This window comes from Pieris napi, chromosome 13, assembly GCF_905475465.1.
Source record: "Pieris napi chromosome 13, ilPieNapi1.2, whole genome shotgun sequence".
Classification (NCBI taxonomy): domain Eukaryota; kingdom Metazoa; phylum Arthropoda; class Insecta; order Lepidoptera; family Pieridae; genus Pieris; species Pieris napi.
Genome location: NC_062246.1, coordinates 2,613,836 through 2,637,511, shown reverse-complemented (window position 1 = coordinate 2,637,511; position 23,676 = coordinate 2,613,836). Strand labels below are relative to the sequence as shown.

At 33.2% G+C, this 23,676-nt stretch overlaps 1 protein-coding gene across 1 annotated transcript in view; it reads left to right on the top strand.

The window, feature by feature from the left end:
* The first annotated feature begins 10,220 nt into the window (after positions 1 to 10,220).
* The window catches only part of LOC125055253 (chaoptin-like), a 40,405-nt gene continuing 26,949 nt past the window's right edge, over positions 10,221 to 23,676 (top strand). Inside the window, exon 1 of the mRNA XM_047657633.1 lies at positions 10,221 to 10,403. The gene's annotated coding sequence lies outside the window, so the exon portion shown is untranslated. The remainder of the gene's footprint in view (positions 10,404 to 23,676) is intronic.

The window sequence follows — 23,676 nt, the reverse complement described above, 5'->3', positions numbered from 1 at the left end:
CCGATTCTCGACTTTGCTGCACGCATAATGGCGTCATCATCTACACGAAAAGTGAATATCGAAGAATATTGAAGAAGTGGAAAAGAGACCAGCACTCTATGATAAAAACCTGAAAGACTCTGACATTCATTTAAAAATAAAGCATGGGAAGAGAACATAGTGTAGAACTCTCCACTTAGTAGCCTGTGACTCTAAAGGGGGCGTAGCCTGTATTCTTTTCGCTTTTTTTTGTGAGTCTGATGAGTTCACAGATAACGACCGTCTCTTTGAAATCCATATCGGCAAATGACGCTTCGATTTCAAAAAAGTTTTGTCACCGTCACCCTTCGTGAGCGCACTCCACTTTAGAAACACCACGTGACGATGACAAAAACTTTAATGTTACGGTGACAAAGATAACCCGTGCTCGCTTAGGCTGATGCTATAAAACATTCAACTAAAAAATAATACATATTAAATACTTAAAAAAATTATATCAAATAATAAGTTCAAGTCTATCACGGAATCGATTTGTATAAAGTATAATCTATAAACATTCAGGGTTAAATAAAAAGTAATGATAAGTAATGACAGCAATTAGTAAACTAACTATTATTTCAGTTATACTTTGTCATATATGTAGCAATTAATTGTGACATTACAACCGGTTTCGTTATTATTGAATACATCAAACAATGTCATCGTTTAAATAATGGTCGCTGTCCAAATGACAGTTGTTCTAGATACAGGAATAAAAAAAAGGGAGAAGATTAACCAAAATTATATACAATGTGTAGCAACTAAATACAAAGTGATTGTTCTTTGGAATCTTGTTGTTTGCTGGACAGCTCGGTTTGAAATGGCTGTGCCGTAAGGGTGGGTTTTTAAGGTAATAGTTGGCGATTTTACACACCATCGGGTTGTGATGGTGTTAAGCCTTAACGAGGTGGCGTGTGGACGCCAATACTGTGTCGCACCACCACTATGTGGAACCAGCTGCCCACTGAAGTATCTCCGAACCAATTGGTCTTAGGGTCCTTCAAGAAAAGAGCGTACCATTTCTTAAAAGGCCGGCAGCGCGCTTGTTAGCCTTCTGGCAGTGCGAGTGTCCATGGGCGGTGGTATCACTTAACATCAGATGAGCCTCCTGCCCGACTGCTTCCTGTACTTAAAAAAAAATCATCCATTGGGCTATGGTAGTGAGTTCCCGGTCGTGATGATAATATACGTATTCTTCTATCTTCTATTAGTATTTTTGCATCCTTAAATTTTGTTTAACATTGTATCGTATTTAACTTAACTTTATAGTATTCCGTTAAAATCCATTTTAGTAATAACGTTAAATAAAAGCGATTCAGAGGTTGTTAGTACAGAAATAGTTACAATATTCCTTAAAATTTACGTTGGTACTGTTAGTAACACAGTAACTGCTTTTTAGTAGGGTCTGCAACGTGCGTACAAATATCCATAAATTGTTTAATGTTTTCGTTTCGTATTTGCATTGATTGTATTTTATTTTTATTTTTCTCTTAGCTCTTTAGTTTGTTAGGATCTTAAAGGAATTTGTACTGTTGTGTAGCTCTTCAGGTAGGTTAGCCGTCAGTGGTGTTTTTTTACTCTTAGTTTTTTATTATGTTTAAATAACAATAATATGGTATTTGAATGCGTTCCTACGTTGAAAGAATTCTCAAATGAGATTTCGTTTTGTTTAAATATCCATCGCGCCTATTTTTTATTATTTTTTTATAAAAATATAGTTTCTTCATGTTGTAAAAAACTGTTATCAATCGAAACAGACATATAAAATTAATTACTAAACATACATTCAACAAATAGTAGTTTCCGGCATAATTTTCTAATTATTTACAGTTTAAACATTCACTAAAAGATTTCTGAAGAAATGAAGTAAATAAATGTCGGTAGCTATACCGAAACAATTAAAACCGATCGCCAAAAATAAATTTAGATTGTGTATTGATTTTTAAGGGGCGGCCGAATATTCATGGAAACAGTTTTATTTTAAAAGCTCTTGGTTCACCTCACAGTCAACATGAAATTATATCCTATAAAAGCGAAACGTTGAAATACTTTTTTAGAGATTCCAAAATGTTTTTGATAATACTAAAAATATATATAGGGAGATTTTCTACCAAAATTACTGTTTCACCGGAAATCGTTAAATTGCCTTACTATAGAGTCATGAGGGCGATTAATTTGTATATTTATTATATGTTTATAAACAATTTAAAGTATTCTTTATTATATTTATTTAAGAAAATTTAATTACCTTAAGTCTTTACTTAAACATAGAAGGTTTTTAGTAAATAAAACATTAATTTAGAATCTTTATAAACTCTACGTTAGAGTCATAGAAGCGATTTATTTGTATAGGTATTTATTATATGTTTATAAACAATTTAAAGTATTCTTTATTATATTTATTTAAGAAAATTTAATTACCTTAAGTCTTTACTTAAACATAGAAGGTTTTGAGTAAATAAAACATTAATTTAGAATCTTTATAAACTCTACGTTAGAGTCATAGAAGTGATTTATTTGTATAGGTATTTATTATATGTTTATAAACAATTTAAAGTATTCTTTATTATATTTATTTAAGAAAATTTAATTACCTTAAGTCTTTACTTAAACATAGAAGGTTTTGAGTAAATAAAACATTAATTTAGAATCTTTATAAACTCTACGTTAGAGTCATAGAAGCGATTTATTTGTATAGGTATTTATTATATGTTTATAAACAATTTAAAGTATTCTTTATTTTATTTATTTAAGAAAATTTTATCACCTTAAGTCTTTACTTAAACAAAGAAGATTTTTAGTAAATGATACGTTCATTTATAATCTCTATAAGCTCTACGTGATATTTATAATATCTAAGCGTGGCATAAACAAAATAAGAAAATGTTGTCCAATTAACAAAGTTATATGAAAATGTATTAAATGACTGATATTTATACGATACGAAGAACCATATTTATGATTACTAAAACTTGTATATATGTATTGAAACAATTATAAGAATACTATATCTAACCTATACTTAGTGCGATGTAAAATCCGTACAAAACTCCTAAATTCTAATTTATGACGTCTTCAGAATGTAATAATGATTGTTAATTATTTAATTTTTTATTTATTTTATATACAGTTAGTTAATTACATTAGTTAATTAATTATTTTATATACAGAGCAGTGACCTCTTACACGATATTAAAATTGTCGTACCTGAGTAAGGTCCCTTTTTAATTCCCTAGGTTTAAAATCAACAATATTTTCCAAATTCTTTCTGTCAAAACTAACCTAGGAGTTCAGGCACCTCTCGTTCAAATTCTTCGCGATTTTAACTGATTGAACACAGCTTATCCAGAGCTGGATATATTCGGTAGTGGGCTGATCAGTTTTAGAGAAAGCATTGTGGGGCAAAGCAAGCAATATTGTGCCTTTCTCGAACCTAATTCGCTGTTTTGCTGATGATTTTTCTTCTTTTTTTCTGCTTTAAGTGCCAACAAATTTCTATAATTTTATTCTATTTCGTTTTGCGCTTGTATTATCTTGTATATTTTTAATTGTATTTTTTAAATATTAAATTTCTATTTTTTTGTGAAACTTATGTTTACGTTAATTGTCACACATTTTAGATGTAAGATTTTGTAAAAAAATTAGTAGATTAAGTACTGTTTGTGATGTCGTAAGCTTAATAACTAAATAAATAATTTTATTCTAAATCTATTATGGTCATATGCAGATTATTTTAATTCCTGTTTCTATTGGGCATAGGGCGCAGACGCCGAAATGTCTATTTCTGCTGCTGTTTCATTGATTCTTTAACTAAGATCAAGAGCGTCACTGCAACTTGATTAGTGCGACTTTAACTTAAGAGAAACGCCCTTCTGAACCATGCAGCACAGGCAGGAATTAAACCTCCAACCAACGCCATAAGCGCCATCACTAAACCAAGCTGTAAATAGAGTACATAATTGTAATATCCCTTACAGAGTAATTACTCTCAAGCACCGTCTCCATTGCAATTCATATTCCATGCAAGACTGAAATAATACACCGCTTTGAAAGATTTAAGTTCTTTGTGGTTCCCCTCCACTTATACACGGATATGAAAATAAAGGACACAGAGCGTAGATCAACTTCGAAGAGCGAATTAATAAAAAACTTTTGACGCAGAATAAACTGCTTCCAAACTTCCGACCTCGAAAGAGCCAGAGTGATGCTGTGACACAAAATAATGACACAAAGGCTTTATTTTAAGAACCGTTATTATCTTTCCGCTGCACGAGTCGTTTCTCCAGGCAAAATTAAAATATCTTCCTAGTACTCGGTTTAACGGCGAGTTCTTTGACACTGTTTACAGAGCGATAAGGGGAAGAATAAATCACCTAGTTAATACGTACTGTTTTTATAATGTACGCTATTGGGAAGTTATTGGAGATTTATAATATAGCCTTGCGATTCTGTAACTCACTTTTCGAACTCACACAGCGGTTTTGCGACAAGCAGGGAGCTTGTAGTTTATTGTTTATCAGAATGCCAAATCGTAAAATGAATGATTAGAGCGCGACCGCCGCTGTGAAAACCGCTGTGTGAGTTCGAAAAGTAATTTACAGAATCGCAAGGCAGTTTCCAACATTCTTAAATGTCTTATTTATTTATTAAAGTTTACCACACCATACATAGTACTAAATCTACGGTATAAGTTACAAACTCTTTAATCTAAAATGACAATTATACATAAATGTTACAAAAAAATAAAAATAAAAAAAAATATATACAAGACAGATAGAATAAGAATACATTATGAAGAATTATTTTAATAACAAAAACCCATGATACATTTTGGGTTATAAATTTAATCCATTATAATTCGGTTGGTTTTGTGGAGAGTTTGTTGTAAACAATGCGGTAGTTTTCTAAACATAGCTATTTATAACTATGATAGAATAATATTACTGTTGTAACTTAGTCATTTTAGGATTCCAATTTGCATAACTTCCCTGAACTAAACTATAAACCAAAAATAAACATCTCGTTACCATAAAAACAGTTTATATTTAGTCTAGAGCAGGAATTCGCTTGAGATTTATCGGTTTAACCGTTCAAGTCAATGCGAGGGAGTAGGGTGGCGCATATAGGCTTATGAGCACTCGTGGGTACAATCTTAACACGGTCGGTGCTCGCACTTGGCGTCGGCTCAAAACCTCTTCATTCCCCTATGTCTCGCCGGTAAATAATTGCGGCGGTACCGCACACCACTCACCCCGACAATTACGTGCACTTTATTTAAAGGTGCTTCGCGTTTACTGTCTTACCTTAGGATCTTTGTAATTGTGAAGAAGAGAGAAACAATCTCGGTATGAGATTTGCACAACTTGAGAATAAGAATCTTTGGTTGACGCGAGTACAGCACAATAAAACTTCGTTAACGGGTATAAATGCGAATTAATTACATTATTTACATAATTGACGTTTTTTTTATGGCTCTGGCACGGTTTGTGCATTAGCCAGCGTCAAGTATGAGATTTTTGTAACTCGTGCTTTTTGCCTTAGAAATTCGACGATGTCCTCCATGTACGGTTTAGGCACTCGCCCGGTACCGCACAACCCTCCCAAAGGCCGAGAACAAATTTAAATTAAATTTAAACTTGACCTCGAACCGGAAATCGAACCCGGTACCCCTCACCTAGCTGCCACTTAATAAGACCGCTAGGCTATGAGGCCCCCCTTTCGAGTTCTTTTTAGCAGTTGTGGCCAGTAATAGTCACAAAAACTTTACAGGTTATAAAATGATGTCTCATATGTGCAGGTGACGTTATCGTTATTAATAAATTATTTTGATTAATTATAAAAAAAATCAGTGGCGCTACAACCACTTAAGGTTTTGGCCTCAGATGTCTGTATCTGTTTCATGATCATTGTTAAATCTAATAGGCAAGTAGGTGATCAGCCTCCAGTGCCTCATACACGCCGTCGAAATTTGGGTCTAAGACATGTCAGTTTCCTCACGATGTTTTCCTTCACCGTTCGAGCAAATGTTATAAACGTGAAATTAATTATAAGATACACTGTACTTAAGCTATTTTGAAGCATTGTTCTTCAAACCTTCGGTACGGTTCAAAATATAATAATATCACCTTTGTAACCTATTCGTATGCAAACGAAGTAATCGACGAAACCAAGGCTGATGAAATCGTTGTACCAACGGCGTCTATCAAGAGTAGAAGCGCTCGAATCGAATATTATAGTTAAGATAAGGCCGCTTAATACCGCTTTATTATGTGTACTAAGTAACAACATCTTCCTTTTCGAAAGCGGTTTGAACAAGTGCTTGGTCCTGATAAATATTTTCACTCAAGAAATCCTCTATTTATAGTCTCCCTTTTTTGTTTATGCACTCGACTTTATGTTTACTGACAAACATTTGGTGAGGATATTCCGAATATGTAAAGTAGGCATAATAAATTGTTAACAAATGTCAGCCGTGTTGGTTTTATGCGCCTATACATTATAAAATATTCATAGGAGTTTGTCAACGTATAGTACCAAGAATTACCTTATGTATAATGAAAATCTGATTCGTAGAAATGGTTTAAATTTATATGGTTTTGGTGCATACAGTTTTTTTCAAATTTAGTCTTACTTTACTTTAGACACTTTACTCACTTTTCGAACTCACATAATAATAAGGTGGATGCTTGTAGTTTATTGTTTATCAGAATGCCAAATCATAAAATGACTGCTTCACGACTGATTTGAGAGCGACCGCCGATGCCAAAACCGCTGTGTGAGTTCGAAAAGTGAGTTACAGAATCGCAAGGCTGATTTGTGATATAGTAATAACTCTTCAAGTAGTAGTGAGAAGTATACTTAACAAAAACTAAAAGACAATGTTCGACTAACAATAATAAGAAAACAAAAATTATAGACATAAAATACCGAATCAACTAAAATGGAAATGGGCTGGGCATTTTATAAGAAGTAATACGGAAAATTTACCAAAGAAGTTATGGGATAGTGCCCTAGGCATAAAACGAGAAGTAAAGGTAGACAACATCGTAGATGGGAAGATGATATTAAGTGGCAGGAGCGACATGGATGAGGAAAGCAAGAGATAGATCTTTGTGGAGAACACTTGGGGAGGCCTATGCTGAAAAGCAAGATGATGAAGAAACCGGTGTCTAATAGGAAACAATATGAAAATATTTACATTTACTTTAACTAAATTTTGTTAATAACTAAGTAGAAATAAGATAAAATGTAACTTACAAGATTGTCAATAAAGGCTATATTTATTAATATCTCTTCATCTTTAGAAGCGCTGTTGTAGCATTGTTTCAGTTTTTAAAAAAACAAACGACGTCAGGACCGTTCGTTGTTTTAGCTGAACCGAATCGACAAAGCAAAATGATCAAATCTACGATCACAATAACCATATTATAAGTCGTTTGCAGTTTCCGCTACAACTTTTTTATTTTCAGTTCAGGCATGATGAAGCGTTTCCATATCTCATATCACCTTAACTAAGCAAAAGATATGTTGACCTACTTACCATTATAAATCATTCAAGAAGTCGCTGAAATACGTTCGCAACTGAGAGTATATTTTGTACATTATTTTCCTGATGATTGTTTAATGATATTTCCTTTCGCGTACAAAATGAATAATATATGTTTCGCATATATCAGGTCAAGATGAAGCTGTGCAAGATTAAAACTAGGTAGCCCAGTTCACAACCGTATCGATATCAATGAAAATAGTATGACTGACTATATATATATATGAAAATGGGAACATATAACTATCTAAGTGGTGATTGCCAGTACTCAACAGTACTTTTTTTTTTATAGACAATTCACACCAATTGACCTAGTCCCATGCTAAGCTGGTGAAGCTTGTGTTATGGGTACTAGGCAACGGATATACTTACATATTATAGATAGATAGACATATAAATACATATTTAAACACCCAAGACCTAAGCACAACACCAAATGCTCATCACATCGATGTTCGTCTCAGCCGGGGATCGAACCCGGGACCCATGGATTCGCAGTCAGGGGTACTAACCACTAGAACAATGAGTCGTCAAATAATGTATTGAAGTTTCGTAATGGAACATATTGGATACACTTTGCTTCTGTTTAACTACTAACATATAAAGCATCTCTTCCTACAAACGCGAATCAATTAATTTTTTTTTTTAAATAGTAATTATTTCATAATATTGTTTAGATTATTATATGTTTGGGTGTAAAACTGTTCCAACGTTATACAAATTGTTATGATCGCAGATTTAGCTGCGCCGACGCCGGCCGCCCCCAAGTATATTTTCGCGCGTTAAATCTAGTTTCATTATTTTAATAATACTAGTTTGGACGCCCCTGCATCGCTGAAATTTCATGGCAATGGAGTTTGTCCGTTTCGAGTGCTTTTCAAAAGACGTGGTCAGGGTCTTAGTGTTATAAATTCGCGTTAAAAAAAGTAAGGACTATATAATAAGTTACGCGGTTGCTTTAGGTGAAGTAAGGTCCTTAATATATGTGTATGTATATCTCTCTTTTTTTAAATCAGATTATTCTTATCGCAATTATTCATATACGTAATACCAAGCAGTAATTTCCAACACAGCTTTTGTAACTAACTATTAACTTAGCTGTTTATAACTAGTTCTACGTTCACAAAGTGTCGAGAATCAGTAATGGAATACTTAACTAAGAAATGTCAAAGCCAAATTCAACGATTTTCCCGATAGTATTTAAAGTTAAGCCTCTGGTGGTCTCCTGAACCTAGGTTTATCCGATTGCAGCCAGCTTAATCTACATTTAGCCGTTTAGCCACTTGTAAGCCTAAATAATCCTAGATATAGGCGCACCTCGTAAACTAGCTAGTAGCCTTGGAAAAAATAGATTTTGAAATTCCAATTGCAAGAAATTATTGTTGTGATGTTGGAAGAGTCTGATGATGCCAGAGTTTAGGAAACTTTATTAAGCATTTATATTAATCTTTACAGATGAAAAAACCGAGGCTCTACTACATTTTAGTTCTAGGCCTCAGATTTCTATATCAGTTTTGTGATCCTCTTTTCTTAGAATACGTAAGTAGGAAGGTATCAGGTCAATTTGTTTTTCTGCACCTTAGGAGCGAGTGTTAAATGTGCAAATCGATGGAAACTTAATTGGTGCTCAACCGAAGGTCAAACCTACGACCTCTGGGATGAGAGCCGCATTTTGAAGCCATTAGGCCATCTTTAGCCTCCTTTAATCTATAAAGAATACAAACGAACTTTAACTCAAATCTGAATTTGAATTTGTAAACCAAAAACAAATAAACACTTTTTACTTATACCTTTAGAATAGTTTAACAAAACGATTCCCGACATCTTTAACGAGCTATACGAAAACAAAAGAGATAAAAACAAATGAAAACACATACCATTTTAATATATAGTAGAGTAAGCTGTTCCGCATCCGCCTGTTCTCAAAGTATGAGCATATGGAACTCCATCCACTTCAAGCCAACTGTCTTAGCTACTTAACAGTCATTTTACGATTTGGCATTCTGATAAACAATAAACTACAAGTTCCCTCCTTATCAGAATGCCAAATCGTAAAATGACTGCTTCACGACTGATTTGAGCGCGACCGCCGCGCTGCGAAAACCGCTGTGAGATTTCGAAAAGTGATCCAACAAATAGGTTTCACATTCTAGCTCAAATCAAAATGCGTTTAACTCTAAATTTAAAAATCTGTATTATAATGCCATAACTTCCGCTTTCCACGCATTCGTTTGACAAAAAAATTGTATTAAAGAAAGCCGTTTTTTATATAAAAATGTTTTGTAAGTTTAGTCATACAATTTTTATCGCTAAAATCTATTGAATCATTGAATGCTCGGTCAAATTCTCGGGTAAACCTTATAAAATATTTACGGACTATCATAGCAATTATGTTTTAAAGCTACAATCTAAATCTATTACTATCATATATGTCAATAAAAATATTTTTATATACCATAATTTTCAACATACGATTATTCTCGGAAATGAAGAAATTAATATTATTCCATTTATACAAATATTGGGGAAGTACGGAATAACTACGGCATAGTTGAACACGACTGGCCAGGTAGCTGAGGTGGAAGATGAAAGGCGCGCGGCGCCTGCCCAAAGCGGCCTTTGTAGCCTTCGAAATTCAGTATGAAACCTCCTGAGCGACTGAGCGGACGTTAGTGCCGTACTCAGGCCCTATATTGCGACCCGGCAAGTTCAAAATGTTTCGTTATCAATTAAAGGCACTGCAGGCATCCGCGAGTGACGGATAGTTGCGGCAAACGTTCACGTGTAGCTAAACTTTGAATTTGGAACTTGTGTTGAGTGATGTGATTTTTAACTATTCGTAAGTATTTTTAAATTCATAAATAGAATGCAAATACGATTTTTAAAAATTAGTAGTGAAATTCTAATTTCAAAAATTATTGATAATAGTTTGAAGTAGATTACTGTTCGGCAATAAATTGCTGTACCGTAATTGATCAGTCGGTGTAATAATGATTGAAAGTTAGTTTATAGCCCGAATGGATACTACATCGTGTATTTAGAACACGAATTCATCAAGCCCCAGTTCGTTAGCTCATCTACGAGCCCCAGTTTGTAACAAATAGCCTCTTGAACTAGGCGCAGTTTTAATGAGTAAAATCCCAATTAATTAATTTTAAACAGATAGCGGTCAGTTTAATTATTTCCGAAATTATTCAACGTTTTATTACAACAGTACATTCCTGCTCTTTAAATTTTAATTGGCATAAATTAACTTTTTAGATACATTCTAGTCCCGAAAATTAAGTCACATGATACACTTATTAGAACGAAGAGTATAAACTTTATGTATGTAAATTAATAAGCTCAAAATTAATTTTATTATATTCTCACAATTAAGATGTTAATTATCTTGATTAAAGCTGTTCGAAACTTATTATAATTACCAAAACTCCTTAACTACATCTCGTGATTAATAAGAGAATATTATATTGAGTTTCACTGTCGCTTGCCAGAACTTTGAATTAATTTTATGTCGCTAACATATAATTAATAATAGGACAAGAAGATCTTTATCTTAAAACATCAAAAGGAAATTTTCTGTTCGTAGATGTGTTTAATATTATTAACGAAATCATTCTAAATTAATAATTAAATTGCGCGATGAAATCTTAAGGTTACGTTGAAATAATACGTCTTATGATAATTACGTATGTAGATATAATAATGACTTAATTTACATACAAATTTTCATTCGCCTATACGCCGTATACCTCCCATGGCTGGCCAATCTCCAAATACCATAATATATGAATATATAATGCGTTAATATTAACCTTTTTTTATGTTATATATATATTTATAGTCCATTAAAATCATTTATTTGCTTATGTATATTTAAAGTCTAAGTTGTATTGTCTTAATAATAGACTTTATACAAGTATTTGTTGTTGCACACACAGTTCTAATTTAACTAATATTGTATTGTCTAACATAAGCTTCTATCTTCATTGTTTATGCCTTTGTCATATTATTTAATTTTGAACAAATCTTTTCAACTATCAATTTACGAGTATAACAATAAATTTACAAATTCAATCTATGCTAATTTTATAACGAGGAAAGGTTTGATTTTTTTGTTTGTTTGAAATGAATAGGCTCCGAAACTACTGGACCGATTTCAAAAATTCTTTCACCGTTGGCAAGCTACACTATTCTCGAGTGATATAGGCTATGTTTCATTTTCAAAAAAAATAGGGATGCTTACTAAAACTTGAATAACCCAATAATAACCCAAGGTGTAAAAAAATTAACAAAAAACTTCCTTCTATCGTGTGCGCTGCGAAAACTATTAATGATAGAACAAAATGAAGTATTACAATTTTTCAGGACACATCACTATATATAAAAAATATTGCGATAGCATGTCTCTATCTTTTATAGTTACGTCACAATAAGCGTCCTTTTATTAATTTTTTTTTATTAAAATACCACCGCTAGAAAAGGCTCTTTATTCGTACCTAGGTAATGATCCTTATCAAAATAATTACCAACGTTTCACATAAGCTACAATTTAATGGCATAACTACCAAAAAAGCATGGTGGATTGGTGTTCTCCTGCCTTTTCTCTTGAATAGTTTACTACTATGTAATATAACAAAAATCTTAGCGACAGCAACGCTTGGCCGAGTCTCCTAGTACTTTATAATTTCATGCCCAGTGTTTCACCTTTAATATACCATAATTAGTTAAATAGACACATAACATATTGAATATATCTCACAGTATCTTATATATGCAACATTTTGGATATTCATAGTCGGAAGTTATGCAAGTCGCCGATTCATTTTTATTTATATAGTTTCATCTACGTTACGGAGAGTTAAAATCATTTTCATTGTGAACTCAAAGGGAAACCGTTTAATGCGTTACCTCAGTTTATTATTACAATTTAAATGGTACATTACCAGAAGACGGTAATATCAAAATTTACTATCTGCTAACGTTGCTTGATTAATCTGTGGTTTTAAAGATATTAATATTCAATGGAACATCTGTAGCAGTGGGTTGTTAATTTTACGAAAACAAAATGCTAATTCATCGAAAACAAAACACAACGGTATATTTTAAGATCGATCTTTTTGAAATTAGATGAGATATTTTTTTTAGTTTTAATAATAAAGCAAGTGTTATGTTTTTTCTGTGTTTATTATTCTAGCGTGCAATAACAACAATATTAATTTATTATGTCCCAAATCAAAATTTATTTATTTCAGTATTTCCTTTATTATAGTAATTCTAAATAATGTTAAAGTTTTAGTAAATATAAATATTTTTGTCAATTGTATTTTATTAATAAAAAATAAAATTAAAAATGTATTTATTTATTTGACAACAATTAATTATTATAATATAAGGTTTAGGAACCCTTATAAGTAAAATAATACCGGTGTTAGGGTTCCCAGCTCTTCCATACAAACTTAATAGTAAATTCCATAAAAATATATTTAATTACATCATTTTTGTCTAATTATTTTTTTAAAATTTTATATTTTCATAAAATTTTAACCCTTAAAGTATCAAAATCTAATTAAGCATTTAAAAAAGATACTGACGATATAAGAAATACCATCATAGTATTTTTTCCATTATCATAATTTTTTGATTGTGGCTATATTTGACGTGAAAGTTTTACATAGCCATAGGCGGTAATTACATACGGTACCCTAAAGAAGATCGCTGACATCGCGGCACGTGTATGGTCAACGTGCCGGCTTCAAGGAATTACTCTGCTGACACAGTGTTTACCGCGATTTAACATTTTAATTAACTAAAATATGTTTGCCACTCCGATTATATCTAGCATCGATAACGGATGTCATTTTGTAATTTAATTATAAGTTTAAATATAATAAATACCTAGCTAACTATTGGTTTTTTTTGGGAGTCCGGGCTGACGAAATCGTAATTGGCGCAGTCGGTAGGATACTTTCGGGGCTACTACGATCGTTATAAAGAAGATTTCCGGGGTCTAGATTCGACACCGCGCGCGGTCGTTCTAGCTATCGCTTTTAAGCGTTCACCGAAATATCAAAGAACATTTGGAAGCAGCCGGGGCGTACTCAAACTTCAGTACAACGCAAAGAAAACCAGGGAAGTCGACGAGTTATGTGAGTACATTGAATTATTTTTCCATCAGTGTTGCTTTCTCCTCGTCACAATTTTCCGTCCTATGAAAAATAGTCCTGTGTCCTCCAGGCATAAAATTCGTAGGGATAGCTTAGTAGACTTGAATCGTCAATTAGGTATAGACTCGAATCGTCAATTAAGTGAAGGCTCGAATTGCCCTTCAGTAGATTTAAATAATTTTCCTGAGAGCTCGAATTGCCCTCAAAGTTTAGACAGTAGGTTGAATTTAAGTTTTAGTAATTTAAAATATAAAATGGATCCTGATACAGTATATAAGGCTCTCCGCCCAGTTCCTGAATTTGACGGTAATCCACATATTCTCCCTAGATTTATTAGAATATGTGATCAGATCGTAATTCAATGCGTAAAGGACGAGTTAGGATATGAGTTATCGAATTTATGTGTTATAAATGGCATTTTAAATAAAATTACTGGTTCCGCAGCTCGTACAATAAATTCAAATGGTATTCCTGAAAATTGGTTAGGAATTAGAAATACTTTAATTAATAATTTTTCTGACCAAAGGGACGAGACCGCTCTATACAATGACTTAGCATTAGCGACACAGTGTAATGAGACTCCACAGGAATTCTATGACAAATGCCAAAACCTTTTTAGCACTATAATGTCTTATGTATCGTTGCACGAGACTTTAGAGACAACTATAGAAGCTAAGAGAATTTTATATCGAAAATTAACTTTACAAGCGTTTGTAAGAGGTTTAAAAGATCCTCTCGGGTCCAGAATAAGGTGTATGAGACCTGAAACTATTGAGAAGGCTTTGGAATTTGTCCAGGATGAACTTAATGTTATGTACTTGCAGCAGCGAAATAATTTAGCAACAGATCTGAAGAAACCATTATTACCATTAACACCACACAACTCACACCAACAATTTACACAGCCCAAATTTCCTCCTATGAACAATAATTTTAATCCTCCTAAATTTTTACCCGGACCTAGTTGGCATAAACCTAATTTTAATCCCCAATTTAATAGTTATCAGCGCATGCCTATGCAACCAACGCGTACTCAGCAAATGTTCCGAGCACCATTGCCTAATAATAACAGTGGTTTTAGAATACCTAACAGGAACCCTCCACAGAATAATTCTGGCCCTAAGCCTATGAGTGGAGTGAGTCATTTTGTGACAAAACCTTTACCACCTAGAATTCCCGGTCATGATTGGCAAAAATTCGGCAATCCTCCTCCATCTAATTACTTTAAGTTTAGAGAAGTTAATTTTAATGAATTTAATGATTATAATGATTATGAATACGACAATGATTATGTTGACTATAATTATTGTAATACTGACTATGACTATAATGACTATTATGGACAATACTCTTATTGTGACTCAGATAATTATCAGTACTATGAACAACAAGATTTACCACCAATAGAGGATACTCGCTATAATAATAACATGCCTAGTACTAGTAAAGACATTGAACCGAGACATTCCAAAGGTAGAAAACGTCAGGATTTTCAACAGAGCCATCGAATATCCCCACCAGAATAGAATTAAATATACAATCAAAAAAAGAATTACCTTATATCAAAATTAACAATCCACCTTTAAAACTTCTTATTGATACAGGAGCAAACCAATCATTCATAAGCCCTGAAGCAGTAGATAAATATTTCAGTAATATTCCGAAAATGTACGATCCTTTTCAAGTTACTAATTCTAGATTAACAAGCGTTCATGAACACTCAATATCAATTCCTAGTTTTCCTGAATTTAATGATACTAAAAATATAAAATTATTTATCTATAAATTTCATAATTATTTTGATGGTTTGATAGGATTAGATTTATTAGAAAACTGTAGAATCGATTTTAAAGACGATATACTAATCACTGACAATGCAAAAATCCCTCTATTGCGTTATAAATGTAAAAAATACACAGAACAAATAATACCAGCGAAATCGTCTCGTTTAGTTGGTATACCGATACATCATGACGATGGTGACGTGTTTATACCAGAACAATTTATAAGTAATTGCATTATTCATGAATGCATTACTAATGTGACTGATTGGACTGGTATAGTAGAAGTTGAGAATATGACAGACGAAGACATTGTATTTCCAATAGACAGACCTTTACAACTTGACTTATTTAACTTTGAAAGTTCTTATACTGAACTGGACTCAGACAGGGTAAACCAAGTTTTAGACAGACTTAGAACTGATCATTTAAATAGCGAAGAACGAGTAAATTTAGAAACACTTTGTAAGCGTTACGCTGACATATTTTACATTGAAGGCGAACCATTAACCTTCACTAATAAAATCAAACATAATATTAGAACTCATGATGAAAACCCAGTCTATACCAAAAGTTATCGATATCCTTTTGTACATCGTCAGGAAGTTAGGGAACAGATAAGTAAAATGCTCGAACAAGGTATAATACGACCTTCTGACTCTGCTTGGAGCTCACCCATTTGGGTAGTCCCAAAGAAAGCTGATGCATCTGGTAGACAAAAATGGCGACTTGTAGTGGACTTTAGGAAGTTAAACGACAAGACTATTGACGATAAATACCCTATTCCAAACATCACTGACGTTTTAGACAAATTAGGTAGGTGTCAGTATTTTACGACTCTTGACCTTGCATCTGGCTTTTACCAAGTCGAGATGAATCCTGAAGACATACCGAAGACAGCATTTAACGTAGAACACGGTCATTTTGAATTTCTACGCATGCCAATGGGACTCAAAAATTCACCTTCGACATTTCAGCGTGTAATGGATAACATCCTTAAGGGTTTACAAAATGAGATATGTTTAGTGTACCTTGATGACATCATAGTTTTTAGCACATCTTTGCAGGAGCATATAATTAATTTAGAAAAAGTATTTAACAGACTGAGTCCAATTTTAAGATCCAGATGGACAAATCTGAATTTTTAAAACTTGAAACCGCTTACCTTGGTCATATAATTAGTAATGAAGGTATTAAACCGAACCCCGATAAAATTAGAGCCATAGAAAATTATCCTTTACCTAAAACAACAAAGGAAATTAAACAATTTTTAGGACTATTAGGTTATTATAGGAAGTTCATACCTGACTTTGCACGACTAACGAAACCGATGACTAAATGTCTTAAAAAGACTAACAAAATAACTTTAGACTCTGACTATATCAAATGTTTTGAGAAATGCAAAACCTTACTAACTAACGATCCTATTTTACAATATCCCGACTTTAACAAAGAGTTCATTCTGACAACAGACGCCTCCAACGTGGCTTTAGGGGCAGTACTTTCACAAGGCACAGTAGGCTCTGACAAACCGATCTGTTATGCTTCTAGAACATTGAGTGACAGTGAATTGAATTACAGTACTATCGAAAAAGAACTTTTGGCGATAGTTTGGGCAACTAAGTATTTTAGACCCTATTTGTTTGGAAGGAAATTCAAAATTATTACAGACCATAAACCACTCCAGTGGATTATGAATTTGAAGGAACCGAACTCGAGACTGACGCGATGGCGACTTAAATTGAGTGAGTTTGACTATACAGTGATTTACAAAAAAGGAAAATATAATACCAACGCTGACGCTTTATCCCGTGTACAAATTAATAACGAGGAAATAGAATCACTCCTTAAAGAATGTGGTATAGATGTGTCAGTAAGACCAGAACCACCTGGATCTACCACTGTAACAGCACACACATCCGCTGAAAATCCTATCCTCGAAATACCCATCACAGATGAACCACTTAACAAATTCCATAGACAGATTTGTTTGACTATAGTAGGTGACATTAAAAGAAGACCGAATGTTACTAAACCTTTCGATACCCATACGCGTACGCATATACAAGTCTCAGAGTCTTCATTAGAACAAGACGTCCTAAATGCAATAAAAGAATTTGTCAATCCTAAAATAAAGACTGCTATTAAAATAACTCCACCATTAGGTATGTATTCGATAATCCCAATCTTACAAAATAACTTTAAATGTAACTCTATGCATCTGGTTTTAGTAAAAACCGAGTTAGAAGATGTTAAGGAGTATTTACGGCAGCAAGAAATAATTAAACACTATCATGAAGGTAAAACTAACCATAGAGGTATCAATGAATGTTATTTGGCCTTATCACGTCGTTATTACTGGCCTAAAATGAGGGAAGAAATTACTAAATACATAAATGAATGTACAATTTGCGGACAAACTAAATATGATAGAAATCCAATTAGACCACAGTTTAACATAGTACCACCTGCAACAAAGCCCTTTGAGATAGTTCATATGGACCTATTCACAGCGCAAGCTGAAAAATATCTTACCTTTGTAGATTCTTTTTCAAAATACGGCCAAGCATATCACTTACGAGATGGTACAGCTATAAGTATCATTCAAGGTCTATTACATTTCAGTACTCATCATGGACTACCTTTGACTATTGTGACAGATAACGGGACTGAGTTCACTAATCAACTTTTCGCAGAATTTGTTAGACTTCATAAAATTAATCATCACAGAACACTAGCTCATTCGCCTAATGACAACGGAATTATTGAAAGATTCCATTCTTCCTTACTAGAACACCTTCGTATCCTTTGCCTGAAAAATAAAGATGAACCCACGATAAATCAAATAACTTATGCAATCCTAGCTTATAACAGTTCAGTACATAGTTTCACCAAATGTAGACCACACGATATCATTAGAGGTCATTTTGATCCTAGAGACCCTTTAGATCTTAATTTAGCTGAACACCTTATGCAACAATATATTATAACTCATAGAGACCAAATGAAGACAGTATATGAAATGATTAGCGAAGTTACAACTATTGACCGTACGAATTTAATGACTAATAGAAATAAAAATCGTGAGCCAGAAACTGAATATCTACCCGATCAGCAGGTTTTTATTAAGAACCCCTTAGCAAGTAGACAAAAGTTAGCACCACGATACACTCACGACACAGTTCTTGCAGATCTACCCATACACATTTACACTTCAAAGAAAAAGGGACCTGTTGCTAAATGTCGCTTGAAACGTGTACCAAAGTCATCAAAATTGTTACAGGTACCGACTAATACTGAAAATGACAATGACGAAGGCAGCAGAGTTAAAACTTGACTTAATTTTTAGTTATTATTACTGAAAATACAGATGATTTATATTTAGAGCTAATTAGAATAGAGAATATTTTAGGATTTATACGTGCAGCGAGCACGCATCATAGTATGATAAGCATAGATAACTTAGAATACATGATAGGTAGATTAAGAGAAATATATAGTAATAATGAAATCTTAGATATTGATTTGAGAGAATATTATAATCTTATAAAACCAGGTAGTTATTTCATAGGTAAGAGAATTGTTATAATTTTTAAAATTCCTGTAATATCTAAAGATAGTTACGACTTATTTAGGCTTGCCATTGTTCCTAATAAATTCCAACAGACCTTTATACCTATACATCCTTTCATAGCAACCAATGGGAAATATTTCATGTATTTGCAAACCGAATGCCCGAAAGTCGGCGAATACCTTCTCTGTGAGAAAAGCACAAATTATTACCAGCCTCAAGAACACGCAGATTGTATCCAGAGTATTATCATTCATCAATCTTTAGATAAATCATGTATCCCCACTGAAGTCTCCATCACAAGACAAGCTATGGAACAACTGGATGATAGACACTATACTATTGTCTTCCCAAAGACTACGAATGTCGAACTTCAATGTGAACGGCAGGAATATGTATCCTTATCTGGCAGCTACTTAGCAACAATTCCCCATGAATGTTCACTACGAACAGATACCTTTAAGATAACCAATAGTGAAGATGAAGTCAAGGGACAGCCGCTGAAGATCACCGAAATACGAAGTAATTTCACTGAAGTTCAAGATAACGAGATTCCACATATAACTCTAAATTCTTTGAATCTCGATAACTTACATCATCTGGAAAACAGAATTATGCTACAGAATCCCATACGTGTTGCCCACTTTGATTCTTCACTGTACCATACAACGTTGCCCCTCTATGCACTTGTATCTGGTATAGTTATAATTTTCCTTGCCTATATTCTTCGACGATACCTGCGAAAGAACCCTACTACACCAGAAGAAGAACCAAGAAGCAACCCTATATATGCTGTTCCTGATTCTGAAGAACCTGGAGTACCAGCAACATTTTCCCTCAAGGTGCTCAAATAGTTGCTGTTCTGAGGGTGGAGGAATTACATACGGTACCCTAAAGAAGATCGCTGACATCGCGGCACGTGTATGGTCAACGTGCCGGCTTCAAGGAATTACTCTGCTGACACAGTGTTTACCGCGATTTAACATTTTAATTAACTAAAATATGTTTGCCACTCCGATTATATCTAGCATCGATAACGGATGTCATTTTGTAATTTAATTATAAGTTTAAATATAATAAATACCTAGCTAACTATTGGTTTTTTTTGGGAGTCCGGGCTGACGAAATCGTAATTCGGTAGTAAACAATTGTATTTACACAGATAGACAAATACATAAACAAATTTGGAAGAGCTTTTGGTCGAATTCTGTACTAAACAGTAGACTTAGGAGTCTTACAACTATGATTTTTTTGTGAATGAAGTTGCGGTCACAATTGTGATGCAACCATCCAGTATTTAATATTTCACAGTCTTAAAAAGCTCTATAAACTATAATTTTATAATAATATAATTTTTCTCTAAAAATATATGTAGACATGAATATTAAAAAAAAATGTAGTAAGCATTTACCAGTCTATATTTTTGAAAGAAATCAGATAATAGAAATAACCTAATCACTAACTTGAAATATCTTCTAATCAAAAGTACCAAATTCAATACATACAACATTTTCTTTACAATGTTCCCACAAAAACCTTAAATAAAAGACTGTGTCCAGTCGTATCTCATACAAACGACTTCGTCCAGACAACCCTTGTAAACAATAAAGCGCCTATGGAAAATATGTAATGTTCGTGAACATAGAACAAATTTTTCTTTTATATCATTATAAAGCAGTGTTTCCCAACCTTTTTTGTGCCATGCCCCACCATAGCCTTTCTAAAATTCTTACTTCCTCCCCTCTATGTAACATACATAATGTTGATTATAAAAAAATTGAATTGTTCACTTAAGAAAGTCTTACTCACTCTCTTGTTAAATGACAGGTTTACAGGACACATAACATAGTAAGTAATTTAAAAACATAATGAAAAACTGAAATTCAAATTCCAAATAATTTTTGAATAGCCCCACTTAATCAAATTGCCCCCTTTACTCCAGTCAAATTACGAAATAAATAAACATGAGCGAACACAGTTTGGGGATTTTGAGGATCGATAGGGGGGTGTATTCTGAGCATAAATTCCAATTTGAGGGGTTGTACTGAGGTCAGCTCAAGGTCATTTCGATGGAAACGCGTTTAATTCTATATCTCGAAAATGGTTAGTGTTAGGCGAAAAATTGTAGAGACCTTTTCTTTTCCTAACTAAATTTACTAACTTTTTTATTTGAAACTTTTTTTTATAACATTAATATTTTTCAAGTTATTACTCCCGCAAGGCAGAAATTTTACTTTTTTTTCAATTTTTCGTCGTTTTCTCCCCAACCATTCAATTTTATTAAATTTTACTGATCATCGAAGTGTAGATCTTTTAATTATGAACAATTTTGTTCTTAAACTTATTTCCGTAATGCCAATACCTTCGGAGTTATAGATTACTTTACCGAGCGAAATCCGCGCCACTGTCGCAATATAAAAAGGTCAATCGATTAAACTACATATTTAAAAATTTGGTATTTAATTTAGGTAAATTTGGGTAAGAAGTAAATTAAAAATTGAAACTGTTTCACACATTTATTGATAGAAAAATAGGTTATAAAATTCGGAATATTAAGCACCCGAGGTCGATGGAAGTGATTCGTGAATATTCGTGGTCCTGACGGTATCGGGGCATACGTCGTCCTAATTTATCCGGAGCTGGTTTCAATGACATCGCTATCGGCTAATAATTACTGATTAATTATCATTATTAATCATATATTATGATTAATAATTTACTGAGATCGATTGCGTGCAAATGCAAAACCAAATGCGGCAAAGCGTGCGGATGCAGAAAGGCCGGCCTCTTTTGCTCAGTGATTTGCACCAATTGCCAAGAGAACTATTGTTCGAATGTCGCGAACGTTATCGACGATGATGATCTTGACGCAATGGACGAGGATGACGTATGCCCCGATACCGTCAGGACCACGAATATTCACGAATCACTTCCATCGACCTCGGGTGCTTAATATTCCGAATTTTATAATCTATTTTTCTATCAATAAATGTGTGAAACAGTTTTAATTTTTAATTTACTTCTTACCCAAATTTACCTAAATTAAATACCTAATTTTTAAATATGTAGTTTAATCGATTGACCTTTTTATATTGCGACAGTGGCGCGGATTTCGCTCGGTAAAGTAATCTATAACTCCGAAGGTATTGGCATTACGGAAAAAAGTTTAAGAACAAAATTGTTCATAATTAAAAGATCTACACTTCGATGATCAGTAAAATTTAATAAAATTGAATGGTTGGGGAGAAAACGACGAAAAATTGAAAAAAAAGTAAAATTTCTGCCTTGCGGGAGTAATAACTTGAAAAATATTAATGTTATAAAAAAAAGTTTCAAATGAAAAAGTTAGTAAATTTAGTTAGGAAAAGAAAAGATCTCTACAATTTTTCGCCTAACACTAACCATTTTCGAGATATCGAATTAAACGCGTTTCCATCGAAATGACCTTGAGCTGACCTCAGTACAACCCCTCAAATTGGAATTTATGCTCAGAATACACCCCCCTATCGATCCTCAAAATCCCCAAACTGTGTTCGCTCATGTTTATTTAACCCGTTTTTAGCCATAATTTGACTGGACTACTTGTGGAGCGTGAACCCCACGTTGGGAAACACTGATAGAGTTGCACATAGTATTGTCTTTTACATAACTTTTACACATTTAAATGGCTCACTCAATAGAGGACACCGTGAGCCATTTCTGCCAAAACCCTCCATCTTTTAGTCGATACCAACTCCGCGGAAACAAATACAGATAATACAACTTTTTCTACAGCTGTGATACTTTTTGACATTCAACACCTTTTGTCTTAAGTCACCGTGACCACGCACGCTGTAAAGCACGCGAAACGTCGGTTAAATTAAAAATAATTGTAAATTTATAATACATACATATAACTTCAATCCGTTAAAAAATTGTTTCCTTCAACTGATAGTCTTTAGATAAACGTTGTTATAAGTACATAGACTCACGTTGAGCGCCACTATACACGCTAAGATGCTACCTCATTGTACTGAGGATTACTCTTTCATGGACGACAAACTCAACTACAATGCTATAACTGAGTGCTGAACTAAGACGGGATACTATTGTTTATTTTCTTCTCAAGTCGCTTTTCCGCTGAAAGTAAAGAGAAGGTATTTAAGAGTTTTTGTAAAATTCAAAGATGACAGAAAACATTTATCGTACATTTATTTACCTGAACATTTATTAAAAGGACTTGCACAATTTCTAAACATAGCATTATTTATATTAATTAATAAGAATCCGAAGAAAACAAACCAAAAAGTGAGAATATAAGGGCGATATGTACCTTTTTTGAAAATCCCGTTTAGTGCAAAATAATAAAATAAATATAATAATAAATTTATTATTTCCGTTATTTATATTTGTGAATAATTAAATTTATGGTTTATGTATTTTTGTAACTTCATAAATTTCTCGTGAATTGATTAATTATTGTCTATCCTAATGTTTATATATATTGAATCTCAAAAAAGATTACAATCAAATTCGCTCGCTTATATGAGATCACATTTATACGTTAAATGTATTTGTTATTTTGTTTGCCCTCAGTATTTAGTCAATACGAGT